Raw genomic sequence first — 14,107 nt, forward strand, 5'->3', positions numbered from 1 at the left:
CATATGAACCTTTGGCTACGAGGGCAGCATTTGACATAGACAATGAGCTGCAGACCTGCGTCGAGAAATGCCGGAAAGCACAGGCGGCTACCTTCTATGATGAGAGTATTGGAAAGTTGGTACAACAAATGCCTAAGTCGGCGCGGCGACTATGTAGGGAAGTAGCTGAAAGGTAGAGCTAAATTTTATAAATACAAACCGTCGACATTTGCACAGCTTTGAACTACACTCCTGGAAATGGAAAAAAGAACACATTGACACCGGTGTGTCAGACCCACCATACTTGCTCCGGACACTGCGAGAGGGCTGTACAAGCAATGATCACACGCACGGCACAGCGGACACACCAGGACCCGCGGTGTTGGCCGTCGAATGGCGCTAGCTGCGCAGCATTTGTGCACCGCCGCCGTCAGTGTCAGCCAGTTTGCCGTGGCATACGGAGCTCCATCGCAGTCTTCAACACTGGTAGCATGCCGCGACAGCGTGGACGTGAACCGTATGTGCAGTTGACGGACTTTGAGCGAGGGCGTATAGTGGGCATGCGGGAGGCCGGGTGGACGTACCGCCGAATTGCTCAACACGTGGGGCGTGAGGTCTCCACAGTACATCGATGTTGTCGCCAGTGGTCGGCGGAAGGTGCACGTGCCCGTCGACCTGGGACCGGACCGCAGCGACGCACGGATGCACGCCAAGACCGTAGGATCCTACGCAGTGCCGTAGGGGACCGCACCGCCACTTCCCAGCAAATTAGGGACACTGTTGCTCCTGGGGTATCGGCGAGGACCATTCGCAACCGTCTCCATGAAGCTGGGCTACGGTCCCGCACACCGTTAGGCCGTCTTCCGCTCACGCCCCAACATCGTGCAGCCCGCCTCCAGTGGTGTCGCGACAAGCGTGAATGGAGGGACGAATGGAGACGTGTCGTCTTCAGCGACGAGAGTCGCTTCTGCCTTGGTGCCAATGATGGTTGTATGCGTGTTTGGCGCCGTGCAGGTGAGCGCCACAATCAGGACTGCATACGACCGAGGCACACAGGGCCAACACCCGGCATCATGGTGTGGGGAGCGATCTCCTACACTGGCCGTACACCACTGGTGATCGTCGATGGGACACTGAATAGTGCACGGTACATCCAAACCGTCATCGAACCCATCGTTCTACCATTCCTAGACCGGCAAGGGAACTTGCTGTTCCAACAGGACAATGCACGTCCGCATGTATCCCGTGCCACCCAACGTGCTCTAGAAGGTGTAAGTCAACTACCCTGGCCAGCAAGATCTCCGGATCTGTCCCCCATTGAGCATGTTTGGGACTGGATGAAGCGTCGTCTCACGCGGTCTGCACGTCCAGCACGAACGCTGGTCCAACTGAGGCGCCAGGTGGAAATGGCATGGCAAGCCGTTCCACAGGACTACATCCAGCATCTCTACGATCGTCTCCATGGGAGAATAGCAGCCTGCATTGCTGCGAAAGGTGGATATACACTGTACTAGTGCCGACATTGTGCATGCTCTGTTGCCTGTGTCTATCTGCCTGTGGTTCTGTCAGTGTGATCATGTGATGTATCTGACCCCAGGAATGTGTCAATCAAGTTTCCCCTTCCTGGGACAATGAATTCACGGTGTTCTTATTTCAATTTCCAGGAGTGTATTTTCAGTGTAATACAGATACAAAGATAAGTTGGGGAAGAAACCAAACGAAATGCAGTAAATCTGTAACGAGGCGCCAGAGATCGTGGGTCCCTTACTCCAAAATACTCAGAAGGTATTCCTGAACAACCTCTGAATGCTTGTCGGTGTTCTGGTCTAATCTGTGTGTGAAGTGTTCATAACAAAAGTATTTCGTCGTTTACGCGATGTATGATTAACGCCACCGTCGTTTGTTGTTACCGACGGTCTTGCCCGTCATATCACCGAAGTTAAGCGCTGTCGAGCATGGCTAGCACTTGGATGTGGACCATCCGGTTGGCCGAGCGCTGTTGGCAAGCAGGGCGCACTCAGCCCTTGTAAGGCAAACTGAGGAGCTACTTGATGGGGGAAGTAGCAGCTCCGGTCTCATAAACTGGCATACGGCCGGGAGAGCGGTGTGCTGACCACATGCCCATCCATATCAGCATCCACCGACGCCTGTGGGCTGAGGATGACACGGCGGCCGGTCGATACCGTTGGGCCTTCATGGCGTGTTTGGGCGGAGTTTAGTTTAGTTTTCGTCGTTTGTTGTTAGAGCCCTTGATCTGTTATGTCTTTTTAATGGTTCTGTCGAAGGCCTGCCAGCCTGTACTATGTAATCGTTTTCCTTTTGTGCTCTTGCTGGATCTCAATGTACATAATACTGTCATTCCTGTTCTATGATCTCACTTGCGGGCAGTTCTAACAAGGATGTTTCCCTACTTGATACTTCTGTTTTCTTATTGCGAATTACGCAAGCGACAGCAGTAAAGTGGATAATAACGTGCCCTTACGACTTGTAAGCCCATGCTAAAAACGGCAAACACATGTTGCAGACTCTTCTTGTTTTATGTCCAGTAGACTGTAGTTATAATTCTTCGCTTATGAGCTTCTTCTTTGATTAGTAACCTCAAATCTATGCCGTACAAAAATAAAATGGCTGGTGAGATTGTCTCTTAAATGTTCAGATCTGTGTGAATTACTAAGGGACCAAACTGCTGAGCTCATCGGTCCCTAGACTTACACACCACTTAAACTAACTTATACTAAGAACAACTCACACACCCCTGCCCGAGGGAGGATTCGAACCACCGGCTGGAGGAGCCGCGCAATCCGTGACATGGCGCCTCAAACCGCGTGGCCACTCCTCGCGGCTATCTCTTAAATATTTGTGTATATTAGGAACAGCAAAGAGCCCACTAAACTTTGTGGGGGGAATACCACACATTTTTAGAATGTCTCATCAAGTACAATACTCGAAATTATTCTTTCATACCTTCTGCGTTCGTGTCATTCTCATTTGACGCTTCTTTTCTGCAATCATCTTTATCTGGTGCACTTAGTTTGTTGTGTTTTTCTTTTTCAATTTCTTCCCTCATACACCTTGTTTGCTTCTTTTTCGACGATACTTGTATACTTGTTTTATTGCCCATTGAGGAGTTTACAAATTTTTCACTTCATCCATCTCAATGGCCGTTCATTCTGCTAACGTTCGATCTCTGGTGAAGTGTTTAATCAGGACAGTCAACTTAGCTAATTTTCGCGAGACTGTGTACTAGTTTGTCCTTGTTCTTGGGCTGACTGTTATAGAAGTTCGATAACCAGAGTCCATATCACTTTGTCAGCGCGCAAGTAGTCTTCTCCGTGAATTAAGGAGGAAAATACCTACCATTGTTTAGTTATAAGGGGCAGAGAAGATAAATAAACTGTTTAGTATTTCAAAAGTAATCGCCGAAATTGTTAACACATATACGCCATTGTGAGACGGCCAGTGTATTCGTGGGAAAACGTTTGCAGTTGCCTAAGAATCGTTGCTTTTATCCAGACGTACACCTCTTCTATCGAAGCAAATAGACGGTCACAAATGTCTTTCTTCAGGGCTCCAAAAATATGGAAATCGCGTGGGCAGAGATCGGGTTGTATTGAGGGCGTGTAACGGCTTTGCAGTGAAACTTTCGCAGCGTACTCGAAACATGTGGGCGGGCCCACATGTTGGCAGGGCTCTTTCGATTACGCTGAAGAAGTTTTGCTGGAAGGCCCTTACACGTCCTGCATTCAGTCCTGATCTCTCCCCGTGCGATTTCCATATTTTTGGAGTCCTGAAGAAAAACATTCGTGGCGGTCGATTTGCATCGGACGAACACCTGCACGCCTGGGCACAATCATGGATCTGTAAGCAACCGCAAACATTTTTCCATGAAGACAATGACCATCTCACAATGGCGTATATGTGTTAACAGTCATGGCGATTACTTTTGAAATAATAAACAGTTTACTTGCTTTTTTCCATCCGTCTCATAACTGGCGCTTATAATACTGACAAAATTAAATACACTATAATCTGTGCTGCTTGGGCCATTTTGGGCTTATTAATTGATTAAGCACCACTTTCCAGTTCAGGCCGCGAAATATCAAGCTCTCATCGGGCATTTTGACGTCACAACTCTTAAATAGGCACGACACTTCCGTTCACCATGGACCTTAAAACTGGTCTCAGTCCTGGTCTGAGAGTGGCCCCACTGCAAAAATGACTACAATGCACTTTTTTCCTTTACATTGGAAATAACGCCATACAGTCAGTCACACTAAGGTAGAAACCGTCTTCTTTCCACAGAGTAGTGTGCGTATCCGTGTTTTGTGGATGACTGTGAATAGTTAAGTGTTATGTTTGTGTTGTTATGGATAATTATGAAACTGAGAAGAATGTCAAACTTAGTGGTGGCATATACCGTAATCCTCTCGAACAATATCACCAGTGAGTAAAATAGTGCAGTGGACTGATATTACACAAGACTGGGGTGCAAATCCCCATCCAACGTTAGGTTTCCTGTTGTTTATATAAATCTCTCTACGTGAATGATAGGATAGTTTCCTTGAAAATACCTCCGTTGATTCATTTCTTCCCCTTCTCCAGCAGATCCAGAGCTCCAATGACACCGACGTCGACGGGACGTTAAACAGTAGCTCTCATTGCATTCTTGCAAGCAGTACTAGCTAAGCAGGCAATCAACTTTCTCTATGCGACGGACGGATAACCGTCAACAGCGCTGTTTGCCCTCGTCTCATAACACATTTTGAAATGGTTTCGAATTTAATCCCGACCACTGGTTGAAACAAAAGCAATAGGAATGACGACATGGAGAGCCACAAAACATTCTAAACTGAAAGGAAATTAAATGAACAAATACTAATAGAAATTGAAGAGAAAATTTTATGAACGTGATACGGAGAAGAAATATGAAATTAATTGGACATCTGATTAGACGCAACAGCTTCATAAAAAAACTGTTTACAAGAAAATACTGGGAAAATATCGACAGACAGGCCCAGAGTGTCCATATCGCTATGTGTTAGCGGTGGAATGAACTACAGCTACTACTACCAAATGGTGCAGATGGTGAGAGAGAAAGAACGATTGCTGCATCAGAAAGGTGGTAACCATGGTTGGTAAATTGTCTCCACCTCTCAGCGGCCAAACCCTGATGAAGGAAGTATTATTTCACTAACGGGTTTCGAACTGGCAAATTCCGGGTCGAGTACAGTCAGAATTGTGTGCGTTGTGATCTCAGGTAGGAAACTGGTAAACATTAGGGAAACTAATAGACGGAAAGTCATCGAATAAAACACAAGTAATATCCAGCGTTTCCAAGGAAGAGTTACGGGCCCTCTATTGTTCCTGATCTACATTAACGACATAGGAGACAATCTGAGTAGCCATCTTAGATTGTTTGCAGATGATGCTGTCATTTACCGTCTTGTAAAGTCATCAGATGATCAAAACGACTTGCAAAATGATTTAGATAAGATATCTGTATGGTGCTAAAAATGGAAATTGCCCCTAAATAAAGAAAAGTGTGAAATTATTCACATGAGTACTAAAAGAAATCAGCTACATTTCGATTACGAGATAAGTCACACAAATCTGAAGGCTGTAAATTCAGCTAAATACTTAGGGATTACAATTACAAATAACCTAAATTGAAACGATCACATAGATGATATTGTGGGTAGAGCAAACCAAAGACTGCGATTAATTGGCAGAACACATAGAAGGTGCAACAGGTCTACTAAAGAGACTGCTTACACCACGCTTGTCCGCCCTATTCTGGAGTATTGTTGTGCGGTGTGGGATCCGCATCAGGTGGGATTGATGAATGACATCGAAAAAGAACAAAGGAGGGCAGCTCGTTTTGTATTATCGCGAAATAGGGGAGATAGTGTGACAGACATGATACGTGAATTGGAGTGGCAATCATTAAAACAAAGGCATTTTTCGTTGCGACGGGATCTCCTCATGAAATTTCAATCACCAGTTTTCTCCTCCGATTGCGAAAACATTCTGTTGCCACCCACCTACTTAGGGAGAGATGATCATCACGATAAAATATGAGACATCAGGGCTCACACAGAAAAATTTAAGTGCTCGTTTTTCCCGCGTGCCGTTGTCGAGTGGAACGGTAGAGAGACATCTTGAAGGTGGTTCAATGAACCCTCTGCCAGGCACTTTATTGTGAATAGCAGAGTAATCACGTAGATGTAGAAACTATGTTATTTCTTTCACGGCGTTGAGTCGTCTGAGAGAAATACTATAAAATCGCTTTGATGAAAGTTAGGTGGTATCTTCTCCTCTTTTTCGTGGCCTTCTTCCGTCTCTTCAGTGGGTCGACACTTTAATCTGGATTTGGCAGTGTTAGTGGTAGAGGATGGCCGGATGTCCTTTCTGTCGCCACGGAATTTCTGTACCCCATTTGGCTGCGTCTAGTGTTATCCTATACGAAAGAATGAGAAAGTTTTCGAAATGTTTGCGAATCAAATGGTTCAAATGGCTCTGAGCACTATGGGACTTAACTTCTGAGGTCATCAGTCCCCTAGAACTTAGAACTACTTATACCTAACTAACCTAAGGACATTGCACACATCCATGCCCGGGGCAGGATTCGAACCTGCGACCTTAGCGGTCTCGCGGTTCCAGACTGAAGAGTCTAGAACCGCTGGGCCACACCGGCCGCCGTTTGCGAATCGTGTAACTGAGACGGGACATGGAAACGAACCCGGTATTCACCTCGTCGGTTGTGGGAAATCGCCTAAAAACAACATCCAGTCCTGAAGCACGCCGGCCCTCGTCGTTAATACGCCGGTACCGACGCCGGCGCTCCTACCCGAATCCCGGAAGCGGCGTGTTAATGCGCGAGGCCATCCGGGCTGTTCGAGAAAGGTAAGTAGTGTAATGGATACGAAAGTCACTGACAAAGGCTGAAATTATGCCTTGCGTTTATAATTCTTTGACGCAGACACAAATAAAAAGTGAATCAACATATCACGGGCCTCATCCAGTTAATCATTACGGTTTGCTTTCCACTTAGAAATTTAGGTCAGAAATAGAATATGAAAAAGAAAACATTCTTTCTTGGTATATTAATGAGTGAGTATCTAACTATATAAAACATAACAAATAAAATAAACAGAAATAATATTCGTTTGTTCGTAAAAAGTATACAATCCATAATTTTTATTAGCATCAAACGAGTTGTGTTAAGTTGGTAACATACGATCTTAAAACAAAACAAAACACAAAAAGGGAGTCATTTATGGTAGCAGTGTAAGTCAATTTAGGATGAATTTCGGAACGTCAAAGATGAAAATAATTCTCACATTGACTTCATCCCTGTTTAGCGTGCAGAATGGAGATTTATCTTTCTGCAGGACATATTCTTTGTTTTCGCATCGCTCTATTCAATACAGGAACCTCTCCTACATTATTTCTTAAAACGACATTATGGTTATCATTTTTCGTAGTACTAACAATTCATCAATTTTTGAGAACGGAATACGTGTACTCTCGCTGCAGTGTCTTGATTTTTGGAAGTAGTATGGTAGACAGAAGGCACTTATAAGATGCAACACTTCTGTTTGTGTTCATGCGGGCATGTCTATTTTTGTCTTCCTCGTTCCAATCAGATGGATGTAATTAACAAGTTAACGACTGTTTCACTTGACTTTTCTGTCAACAGCCGTTGTGAGACTTTAAAGGTGACAAGCTTCAATTTCCACGACTTTCATCATGAAGCATTATTATACAGATTGAGCCAGAACTCCACTGAAACTTTAGTGGTTGTTCAGGTAAGCCGTCTGAGAATTTTGGTATAAGGCATTCACGATCTCCGGCATCTCGTTAGTAATAACATAATTATGATTTAAAGAAACGTATTCGCAAATTACGAATGCGGTACCACAACAGCTCATGGAAACAAGACACATAGATCATAACGTCGCATTTTGCACTGTTGTACACCATTCTCAGCGCAGTACAGCCGGCCGAAGTGGCCGTGCGGTTAAAGGCGCTGCAGTCTGGAACCGCAAGACCGCTACGGTCGCAGGTTCGAATCCTGCATCGGGCATGGATGTTTGTGATGTCCTTAGGTTAGTTAGGTTTAACTAGTTCTAAGTTCTAGGGGACTAATGACCTCAGCAGTTGAGTCCCATAGTGCTCAGAGCCATTTGAACCATTTCAGTGCAGTACAGATACAAAGCTATTTGGGACAAGAAGCCAAACGAATGCAGTAGTTTTATGACAAGCCCCTGGAGACGGCGGGTCCCTTATACCAAAATACCCAGGGATTATCCTTGAACAACCTTGGAAAGTTTGTCGGTGGGGTTATGGTTCGCTCTTTATATAAAACGTATTGCAAGTGTACTCGCAATGCTAATAGTGGAACAGCTTTACCACAACGTTTCTCATTTCTTAAAAAATAAAAAATAAAACTGGGTCTTGCAAAAAGGCGCACCTCCATCCATCCATTCATTATGTTTCAAGCTGGGGAAAACAAAGAAAAAGAGTTACAAAACACTTAACATTTATTTAAAACCGGTTCCAAGTTCATAGCGGTGGCCGATGGCTCCTTAACGATCTGTGTAACTGTAGTGTTTTATTTTCTCATCTCTCTTCCTCTCTTCCTCCCTCTCTTTCTCTCTCTCTCTCTCTCTCTCTCTCTCTCTCTCTCTCTCTCTTTTCTTTCTCAACTTTTTTCATGCACGGTGTACTGCTGTAACATATATAGTTCTATACAGGCAAAATACAGAGTGCGGAAAAAAAAACAATTTGACCAAAAGAGTAGGGCAGAAAGACAGCACCAAACGATGGAATTTGAGTATAGGAACTAGTAGTCGCATCTGAATATTTACGGCGCTATGCCAGCGTGAAACGACATACTTATGTTAACTAAGCGGTGGCAAGTCCGTGTACGCGACATACTCGTTTTTCACTTACTTTGACCCTTTTAGAACATGCTGAAATATGAAACACGAACATCCGATTTTTCTCATTTGTCAAGAAGTGTTAACATTGTGCGTCAGGTATTACGACACATGTGTATGTGATGATTTAAGTTTACTTGCTCTCGTCGTGACGGCTAGTTAGTACAAAGATTTTGTTTACATATACATTTTCTGTGAATTACATTTCATTTTGAGTAAAGACGTTCACATGTCAGATTTCGATAACATCACTGTAGCGCCGAAAATGTGCAACTTCCTATACTCAAATTCCTTTGTTTGATGCTGTCTTTCTGCCCTACACTTTTGGTCAAATTGTTTTTCGCGACCTGTGTGTATATGCTTGCCTGTACTCCAGTTATTATCTCCAATGTGATTGTTGTTCTGGAGCAATTACGAATCATATGCAGAATTCTAAGTATCAACGTCTGCTCACCAACAGTAGAGTAGGTAAAATATTGTAATTCACCTGACGAGAAACGCGCCGCGTATAAAATTATCGATGTATGCACAGCAGAGAATGGGGTTTATTTTATTTGAATCGAGGGCCTCAGATTTTGTTTAGAAAGCCAAAGAGAATCTACTGTTCAAATGTCCGGTGGAGTACAAAACTCCAAGGAAACAACATTACCTATAAGAATAAATTTAGTCTTTCCTTTTTCATTTTTCACTAGTTCAGTGATGAAGAGTTATGAAAACTACTGATCAGTCGGTATTTAGGCCACACAACTGGTACAAGATAGTGTAATAAGCGGAATGGCGGTTTTATGAAAGGCCTCTGCATAGCAGCAACTCAAATACTTAAGTTTGTAAAGTAGAATAGACCTTTCTGAGAGTAACTACAGGATTACAGACACAAGTATTGAGTTCTGGTACTTGAATTACTGTGATCGGCTCAGTGACTGGTACAGATAGATAAACCCAAACAGTTCTTTTAAATACCATACTTCCGCATCTCGTATTCATTCTGGCGCTACAACCTGTAGGCATGAGTTTCTGATAAAGAGTATTCGTGTTCCCTTGAAAGAAAAGCGTTATTCACTAACGACATTTCTTTTCCTTTCATGTGATAGCGAACTGGAATGTTGACAGAATGCCGCCTCGGCGCTGGCCTTGAGCGAAACAACTAAAGCGATGACAGTCAAGGCTAGGCTTCCACGAACTCAGGACCGCCGTAGGACGGGCATTCTACCAACTGGCATTTCGTTTCTTTACAGACAAATGATTTACTTCATTGTCTTTTGATAGGACATGCGTAAGACAGTGCCGCCTTACCTTCTGATGAACAGAGCCTTTTGTCGGTTACAACTCAGCAGCATATATTTAAGAACAAGAACGTGTGAAAGTTGGAACACGTATTACATTCCAAACGTATATGGACTCTGGAATATCTCGATACAGCTTGTATCAGGTTCCGAGAGCGACAAAAACTAACCAAGACGTGAAATTGTGTTCAAAGTCAAAAGATGAAAATTATGCTTTCGTTTCCCAAGAAAAAATATTAGTTCAATAAAAAATACGGTACGGTTAATTCAGAGGCATAGAACGAGGCCGGCATTGGCACATTCATCTGTATTTGAATACCATATCTGTGTGCTCGCTCCACCACAACGATGTTTCTGTTTTCCGTATTGTATTGCTTTCATCTTGTTGGATACGTGTGCTGTCCTTTCTTTGACGGTACTGGGAACTGATATAAAGACACTTATGTCTTTGACTGGATGAAATGTTGATACCTGTGATTTGACGTAAACTCCTTGTAATATAAGTTCTTTTACTGTAAATAAAGTGCTGTGTTATACCGGTATCACTGCTTACTACTGACGTCACGACAAGAAGTCCCTTAACATCAGAAACAGCAAATGCATCTTAATATAATTAGTTTGTTTCCTTCCACGTGTTTATGTTTTGATGTATCTGAATCCGTTGTCCATATGGTGCTCTATACAACCACTTTCCGCTTACAACAGAGAATTTCATTAGAGCAGTACGTAATTTAAAACAGACTTGCTGAACGCCGCCACTCAGAATTTTCCCAATAGCTGCTTATAAAAATATGCAGCACGACTTTTCAGTTCTGAGCGTTATTATGCAGGCGTACTAATGACATGTGTCTCGCCTTTTCCTTGTTTACGAATGATTAACATCAAATTGTTAGGGATGTTATGAACTTCAGCACTAGTCACAGTTCCATCACATGAGCCGTGTTGTTAGAAATCGCTTGTTTAACTCGCAACCACACGATGACTGTCCACGTATATTGTTAACAAGCTGGGCAGATGATTGAGGCGGAACATCTGTGACACATTACAGACTGACGGCGATGCGCGAGTTCCAGCAAGGCGTCATAACGTAAAGGTAGTTAAAGTTCGATGTCTGCTATCGACTCACCTCGTCGCCTTATCAGTCGCAGCAGTGGCGGCAGCGCGTAGCGTAGTGTGGGCGCCGTTCTGCCGACGGACCGTTATATACCTCGCGCGCACCTCACCAGGCGCAACACTGCCGTTGACCGAACATTCTCTTCCTAGTGCGCTCACCTCGCCTTGCTTGTTTGGCAGCGCGCCAGCTGCAGGAAACTCGCTGACGCCATATTGGAAAAAAAGCCGCAGCGCCAGAGACTTTACGCTGCCGTCGCTCTGCCGTGTCGCGCAACCAAGGAGCGCTCACCTCGCGTCATGTTGTATCTCTGCCTATGGGTACATGCGTTGCGCGCGCATTGTGTTCCGCAACGACTATGTAATGCGTGTGTACATGAGGAAGAGTACAGACATTAGTAGCTGCTTGTGGGTCAGCTGAAGAATGGGATAAAACTCGTTTGCTTTGACTAATGATGTCATATTTAAGCTATAGATGATAATTTGTTTATTTCTGAGCCATAGACAGTAAATTGATTATCTTAGGAAATGAAGCGTCAAACTGTAAATTTAAATAAATGAATGTATCATTAAAAGAAAGAAATTTTGTACGCATTTTGTTGTTGGTCGCCGTTTTAAAGAATCTGTGTACACATTTCAATTTACCAATGTGTCCGCAATGGGGAAAAAATAGGATATCAGTTTCAGCTTTGTCGTTCTCTTAGTCGTGGGTAATAGTAGTATCCTACGTAGGTCAAGTGAAGTACAGGAAAACAATGTGAGAGGCGTCGTTTTCTGCGTATTACGTAATATATATGTCAACTGAAATAAAGGATACTTATGTTAGAAGTGTCGTTTTCTCCGCCGTAGGTAATATCTGTGTCAACTGAAGTGCAGGAGACCAATGCAAGAGTTGTAGTTTTCTTCGCAATAGGTAATTTGTAACTCTACAGAAGAACGGAGTACCAGTGTTAGATACGTCACTTTCGTTGACGTGGGCAATACTATTATCCTGTCCATCAGTTGACCTACATGGATCAACTAAGTTACAGGATACCAGTGTTAGGTAAGTTGTTTCCTTCACTGTCGGTAATACTAGTGTCCTGTTCTTCAGTTGACCTATGTAGGTCATCTGAAGAACAGGATACCAATGTTAGGTGATTTGTTCATTTCGCTGTTGTTAATATCAGAGCTTGCTTGGTTTCTTTTTCCTGTGGTATCTTCTTCCTCAGTTGTATTTTTCGCGTAATATAATACGTTTTCCTGGTATTTTTGTTAGTATTTTCTTTTGTTGTTATGTTTGTAGTTCTGTTTTTAGATCGTACCCACCCGAAACACCCTAATTCCTATTCCTGTTCTGTTAATTTCATTTCTTTTATGGACATTGATAAATCGCGCTTTCTTTCCATAATTTTATTTTACAATTATGAGTTCACGTGGTGTACATATGCAATCTCCGTTTTCTGTGCTACATTTCTTTTTCCGTTACATTTTTAAGATTACGTTACAAAAATGGATTTACGCACGAAGGTAAAACGAGAAGGGAAATGGCGCTATAACTTACGCTATGCGTTGTTATGAAGCCAGCGTGGGCCAAAGTTGTCATCTTAAATAGCTCAAAACATTAGCAGACTACTGTTCACTTGTTTCTTGTTAGTTATTTCTTTCGTGTGCACGAAAGAGCTGTTTTAAATAGTAAAAATTACTGTCCTTAAGTGGATAACATAGTGACAGTAAGGGATTTCGAACGTTTTTCTGTTCTTGAATGCGCATTTGCTCTAGTAATCCGATATATTTCGTCTCGTTAACCTAGATATATTTCGAATAACCAAAATGCGAATTGCGTGATGTAAAAAAGATGCTTTCGTAATACATTTAATTCTACCTTCACTGTACGTGTATCGATAGCATTACGAAGCTGGAACTCCGAAACCAATGCTCGTTTGCTTGCTAGTACTGTTTCTTGTTCGTCACATTTCCAGCTTTCAACGCGTATGCGTAACATTTTTAATATTCACCTATGCAAACAACTTACCTAAGTGTTTTTTGTTAGCCCATAAATATGAATAAAGAGGAGACATGCTAACGTACCTTGCGCACGTCAGCAAAGTGAACGATTGTTGAAGGAGATGTAACTGCATGCAGAAAGCTTTTATATCGTAATTTTATAGGAGCTGAATTGAGAATCGATATTTTACACTTTACTTACCTTTTGTAAGTTGGGAGGAGTCGCAGGAAAAAAAGACGGCCCTGCATTTTTCGTAATACGCACTGATGTTCGGTCTATGTCCTCTTCCCGAAAGCGCTGTGAAAATATTTCTCTAAATTTGGATTGTTTCCAATCTTTCCTTCCCGCAGCGTTCTACCAGAGAGCTATGCGAGTTGGAGAGATTGGAAATCTAAAGTCAAATGATAGGAATGAAACGTCTACAATAGAAGTAAACATTGCGCCGATAATTCATGTACAGAAAAGAAAATATTTGAACGGTTCCAGTTACGAATGAAATGTAATTCCTTTAAACTTTACATAAACGAACGGATGATTAGTACACCTGTAAACGACGTTATCTGGCATTTTTGATGAAACAACTACGTCCCCACAAGATCAGAGCACCAGATGCTATTTGGGGTACGACCACGAAAGTCTTAGGATGTCCCCAATGGTCGAAACTGCGCAAGGGCACGTCAGAGCGACGTCACGGGAAGTGTCACCGCGATGAATCGCGCAGGCATAAGTGCGGTGAACCTAGTGCTTTGGGCTATGTAAGATGGCGGACGTTGGCTTCAAGTTTGTGACGTAATGACAACTCTAAT

The 14,107-nt window shown here is 43.2% G+C and overlaps 1 protein-coding gene across 1 annotated transcript in view; it reads right to left on the minus strand.

Moving 5' to 3' along the window:
- LOC126251940 (chitooligosaccharidolytic beta-N-acetylglucosaminidase) overlaps positions 1 to 11,502 on the minus strand; it is a 226,111-nt gene extending 214,609 nt beyond the window's left edge. Inside the window, exon 1 of the mRNA XM_049952699.1 lies at positions 11,331 to 11,502. The gene's annotated coding sequence lies outside the window, so the exon portion shown is untranslated. The remainder of the gene's footprint in view (positions 1 to 11,330) is intronic.
- Between the last annotated feature and the right edge of the window lie 2,605 nt (positions 11,503 to 14,107).

The sequence above is a fragment of the Schistocerca nitens genome, chromosome 4, assembly GCF_023898315.1.
Source record: "Schistocerca nitens isolate TAMUIC-IGC-003100 chromosome 4, iqSchNite1.1, whole genome shotgun sequence".
Lineage (NCBI taxonomy): Eukaryota > Metazoa > Arthropoda > Insecta > Orthoptera > Acrididae > Schistocerca > Schistocerca nitens.